The sequence below is a fragment of the Calliphora vicina genome, chromosome 1 (assembly GCF_958450345.1).
Source record: "Calliphora vicina chromosome 1, idCalVici1.1, whole genome shotgun sequence".
NCBI lineage: Eukaryota > Metazoa > Arthropoda > Insecta > Diptera > Calliphoridae > Calliphora > Calliphora vicina.
Window position 1 is genome coordinate 162,722,666 of NC_088780.1, and position 6,000 is coordinate 162,728,665.

Genomic DNA, 6,000 nt, shown 5'->3' on the forward strand with positions numbered 1-6,000 from the left:
TTTTTACATTTAAAATATTTGGCGTAAAGTTAGCTTTTCAAAAAGTACAAATTAATTATACATCCTCTTAGAAATTTTTTAGATAACTTAAAAAGAATAAAAGTACTTTTTTCCCAAAAAAAATGCGAAAAATCGCCTTTTTAATTTTTTTAAATTCAAATGAATATAACTTTGGACTCAGCCATGATTTTTAAACACTTCTTTCTTTATTTGATATATAGATCTATTGTTAATTCTATAAAAGAAAAATGGATAAAATCGGGGAATATTTGGAACCGCGGTCACCAAAAAACTGGAGTAGGGTGGGTAAAAATGTTGAAAATTAAATTTTCAAAGCTATAAGAGCTACGACGAGGTTTTATGTAGTGCTCGACGAGGAGATTCTAAATGTGCAATGTAACACAAACGAAGAAATAGGATCATTTTAAAAATTGAACATACCCGAGGTGTCCTACTTTGGGAACCCCTGGTCCCGCTCCTGGTGGGCTCATGAGGTCCAAATTCAAAACTTAAATTCGACTGCACTACCTCTTTGCGCATTTGAAATTTCATTCAAATCGGCATAAGGTTTTAGAAGTTACAGATTTATTTCCATCTTTTTTTATTCTCATACCACTGTGGGTCGTTCAGTAAAGACATCAACTGCACTACTAGTGTATACTTGTACATTATAAAGTGTGTGTATTTTTGCGAATTCATAAACGTATTTAAAAACACTGAATGACTATATAAATAAATAAAGAGTTGTTAGAAATTTTAAACTACTAAACTGCTTTTATTTGCAATCAGAAGTATCCGATTTATTTAAATGAATTAAACCACGTTTTTAAAAGGTAAAAACGTAACAATATATTACATTTACGATTCAAATGATTGCTCCAATCTGTAACAAGTTATAGTTACGATTCTCATGATTGCAGCAATCATTAAAATCGTTACTGTAACATATTATTGTTGCCGCAGGCATAACTAATAAAAAATAATTACAGTGACCATAATATTTTTAAATAAACTTATATTTTTGCTGTGACTGCAGTCGTCTTTAAATGAAACACATGGAGAATAAAGTTTAATTCTGTGCCTTAAAAACAAGGGTGTAGATTTTATATTAACAATTTGTATTGGCTGTATGACTTTAAAATGTGGGATTTACAAGAAATGGCATATCTTTTTAACGCGATTTTTGTTTTTAATAACTTATATGTCATTTTGAAGCGTACATATCTGTTATTTATTCTCACTTAGTTATTGAACATTATAGTGTAAACAACAAAGTTTTTTTGCCTCGATAATGTAAAATTATGCGCCAACAAAGCGTCATATGCGGGAAGTTTTGCTTTATTTCTTTAATTTGAAAAAAAACTGCAGCTGAAGCACACTGATTGCTCTCAACGTGCGAGAAATGGTTTGTGGGGTTCAGAAGTGGTGATTTAGACACGGAAGACAAATATCGCTCAGGCCAGCCAAACAAGTTTGAAGAACAATAATTGAAGGCATTACTCCATGAAGATTGTTGTAAAACTCAACCAAAGCTTGCAAAATTATTGGGAGCTACTCATACCGCAATTTAAAAACGTTTGCGAGCAGCTGGATTCATCCAAATGCGTGGAATTGAAGCTGAGACACCTTGAAAGACAATTTAGCATATCTGAAATGATGCTTGAACGCTATAAAAGAAAATCATTTTTGCACCGAATCATTACTTGCTGAGAGACCTTGAAAGACAATTTGTCCGAAATTATGCTTGAACGCTGTGAAAGAAAATCATTTTTGCTCCGAATCAATACTTGCGATGAAAAATGGATCCATTAATATAACTCGTAGGTGAAGCCCGGCCAACCATCCGAATCGACAACAAAGCGAAATAAATATCCATGACACTAAAGTAATTCTCTTTATTTGGTGGGAGTAAAAGGGTCCTATCTATTATGAGCTGCTGAAATCTGACAGACCATCACGGGGAACCTTTACCGAATGCAACTGATTCGTTTGAAGCGAATATTGGCCGGAAAACGCCCAGAATATGCGGCCGTTATATTCTAAAATGACAACGCTCGAACACTTGTTGCAATACCTGTTAAAAACTATTTAGAATGAAGAAGTTGGGAAGTTTTGCCTCAACCGCTTTATAGTCCAGACCATGCCCGACCGACTAATATTTGTTTTGATCGATTCAGAACGCTCTCTCTGGGATTCGCTTCACCTTAGAACAAAATATCCGAAATTTGTATCTTTTGGCTCGGAATCCGTATGTTGTCAGAAAGATGGGAAAAAATCATAGCTAACAATGGTCAATACTTTTAATAAATTTAAATTGTACAAATGTTTCAAAATAAATTCTAAAATACAACCAATATATAACATGGGGTAAAGTAACATCAAATATATGTTATATCTTTGGAAAGAGAATAGCGCTAGCTTTTCGAAAATATAAAACTTGTTTTAAAATTTAAAGAAAAAAAATTAAATTTTTTTGTAAAAATCAAACAAATTTAATTGTAAATATATTTGTACAGTTACAAAATTTAAAATTATTATAACATTTCTAAAATGTAAATACAATTACCTTTCTAATGATATAAAATATTTTTACATTTTCTTTTTCTTAAGACATTTAAACGGATACAAACTTACTGCCTTGTAATGACAGTTCATTTTCTTGTCCAATTTCTCTAAATGATGTAAAGTGAAAGAAAATTACTTGTACTTTTTAAAAATATAAAAATAATTTTAATATTTAAAAAACAATATAAAAAAATCAGGGACCGTAAATAACGGTTATCCAGAAAATTTGAAATCAAAAAATCACTATGTTAGGGTCAACGGAGACATATACTGTTATATACCAATAGATTCGTATTGACGTGCTCTTTCAGAATCTATGGTGATATTAAAATATGATCCCAACTCCACAGTTAACAGTTATTTTTCAACGTAAAAATAAAAGTTCGCGTGAAACTCTTAAAAAAAGATTTTTAAATATACGTCAAAAAAAAAATCATTTAAGGACTTTTATTTTTTCCGTCATAAAATAAAAGTCATTTAAGGAGTTTTATTTTATCCGTCAAAAAATAAAACTCTTTTCGTTTATTTTCTACTTTTTTCAGTATTTTTTTATTGAGTCTATCTGATGATTGTAGTAATTTATTTCTTTAAGAAAGAAAAACAACAATTTAATAATAGGGATCAAACAATAGCAAATTAAAATCCCAATTGTTTATATTTTAATGACAATTTTTTTAAATTGCAATGCAAGGTGCTTTAGAAATTGTAATGATCTGACCAAGCAAGCTTTAGGGGTCAATTTACATAAAAGGAGTTTTTTTTATAACGGAAAAATGAGATTTTTTTATGACAGAAAAAATAAAAGTCCTCAAATGATTTTTTTTATGAAGGATATTTAAAACTATTTCATACGAACTTTTACTTTTACGTTGAAAAATAACTGTTTGATATGGATTTTTATTTTTAAAGTCACAAAATAACTGTTATAATATAACTTTTTTGATATCACTTATAACCGTTGCGGTCCCTGATAAAAATATACATGATTTTTGGAAAAATCAAAAAAAAAAAAAAATTTAATATTTTTGTAAAATGTATAGATAGATAAACGAACATTTGGTGAAAATTAGACAAATTTTCAAATCCTTTCTATTTATATAAAATATTTTCTCTTAAGACAAAATTAAATGGATACAAAATTACTGCCTTGTCAAAAAAGTGCATTTTCTTGTTCAATTTATCTGAAAGATGTTAAGTTTGTGTTAAATTCTTTAAAATGTGGAAAAGAAATAATAGATGTATTATATATCATATTAAAGGAAATTACTTGTACTTTTCAAAAATATACAAATAATTTTAATATTTAAAGACAGTAAAAAATATAAAAGATTTTTGGAAAAATAAAAAAATTAAAAAATTAACATTTTATTTAAACATTATTGTAAATATTTTCGTAGCATTTATAGACAAATATTTCAAATTATTAAAAAATATTTAAAAAGTACATACAACTACATTTTTATGGGAAAAAGAATGCAGTCTTGTAATTAAAGTGCTTTCTTGTTCAATTTATTTAAAGGACCTTAAGTTTGTGTTTATTAATTTGACATTCATCGTGTCAAACATTAGACATATTTTATATCATCAGAAAGGAAAAGTTCTCTAGTTTTCAAATATAGTTGCAATATTTAAAATCATTAAACGATTATAGGAAATTCTTTAAAACTCCGAAAATTTTGAAGTTATTTTTTTTTAATTTAAAATATTGATAAACATTTGTATACACAATATAACAAAAATTCAACATTTATTATATTATTAAAAAATTATTTAAACTGTATATTTTTTTATGTCAAAATATTTATCAAATAAATGTGTAAGATTTTTTAAAATTTTGGAAAAAGTATGACTTAATTTTCTTTGAATTTTTTTACTATGTTTTCAGTTAAAATTTATTTAAAATAAATCGAAAACTTTCTGATGTCCTTAAAATAAACTTGTAAATTAAAAAACACAAGTCGGTCTGTATCGCTTATCCAGCTAATGAAATCTAAAGAATTTGCAAAAACCAACTCAAAACAATAATTTAGTTAATACATAGCTTTAAATAAGAATATAGATTTTTCTCATCTTTTAAACTATGAAGACAAAAAAAAATCTACTTCATTTGTTTAAAAGTAGCAAAAATCTACTAAATTTTTTTAAAACTTATTTTTAATCCTCGATTCTTGCAACAGTTGGTTAATCAAAACAAACCAAAAAAGTTTTTAAAATAATTTTCTGAAAATTTTTTAAAGAAAACTGTTGTAAAACAACAAAGCTTTTTAATAAATTCTTTAGAGTAATATTTTCAAAACTCCCTCAAAAATGCTAGATTCATAATATAAACTCGCTAAATTAGCCGCGTTTTAAATGAATTATAACAAAAAACAACAACGACAAGAAAAGTGCACACACTCAGTTCAAAACAACAAAAACAAACACTCTTCTATAATACCACCAACACAATTTCACACATACAGCCAACAAGCTGACAGACAGACGGACAGACACACTCTCAATCTCCACAACCCAACTCTGACAGAGATACAGTCGGGGTAAACAACACAGATACAAAACAAACAAACACCACTACACACTACAATGAACGAGCAACGATCATCAACAGGCAATTTACAAAATGGCAATGAAATACAATAGATCTATTTTTTTAGTTTGTTTGTTAATTTTTATAAACTTTTCAATTGTTAACTAATATTGCAACATTAAATTATTTGTTATTGATTTACTTTTGCTGTGTTTATGTTGAAAATTATATTAAAATATTCGCTTTATATTATTTCATTTAAATGAGATTTTTCTCTATTTCGTACTTTTTTTTCTTAAAATTCGTTCGCAAGATTTTTTTAATTTTTTTCCTTAACAATTTTTTATTTTAACCTTTTTGTTTGACCGTCACGATAAAACTGTTTTCATGTGTATTTGTTGTGGCGGGTTTAAGCCAAGTTTTTAAGTTTTTGTTTGTTCGTACAAAGCTGCCAAGTTGTTGGTTTTGAGCCAAATTGTTAACAAAGATAAGAGTTAACAATATGGTAGCTCTAATATAACAGTAAGAGTTTATAATAGTTGTATATGGCAGCCTAATGAAATGTAATATAACACGTAACAGCAGGTTTTATAATAGAGAATGATAATTTGTCAGCAACTGTTATAATAGCAGAGACACTGTTATAACATATGCCTGTAATTAGTCAAGCCACCAACCGTATAGTCAAGCCACACATGCATGAATATACAAAATGTTCAGATTTCAAGCGTAAGAGGGCGCTTTAACTTTAAACTATATTTTACACTTGTATTCTTTTTGACGGGCCACAAACAATTAACTTTAACGAATAAAAAAATGTTGGAAATAAATACTTTGTTTTTCTATAACTACATCCACAATTCTTATTCAAACTCTTAGATTTCCGTTAAAAATTTACAAAATAATTT

At 27.6% G+C, this 6,000-nt stretch overlaps 1 protein-coding gene across 2 annotated transcripts in view; it reads right to left on the reverse strand.

Moving 5' to 3' along the window:
- The window catches only part of LOC135964280 (uncharacterized), a 68,316-nt gene extending 62,877 nt beyond the window's left edge, over nucleotides 1–5,439 (reverse strand). Inside the window, exon 1 of one of the 2 annotated variants that reach the window (XM_065516474.1) lies at nucleotides 5,295–5,439. The gene's annotated coding sequence lies outside the window, so the exon portion shown is untranslated. The remainder of the gene's footprint in view (nucleotides 1–5,294) is intronic. The other variant, XM_065516473.1, reaches the window with a different exon arrangement.
- Nucleotides 5,440–6,000: the final 561 nt, after the last annotated feature.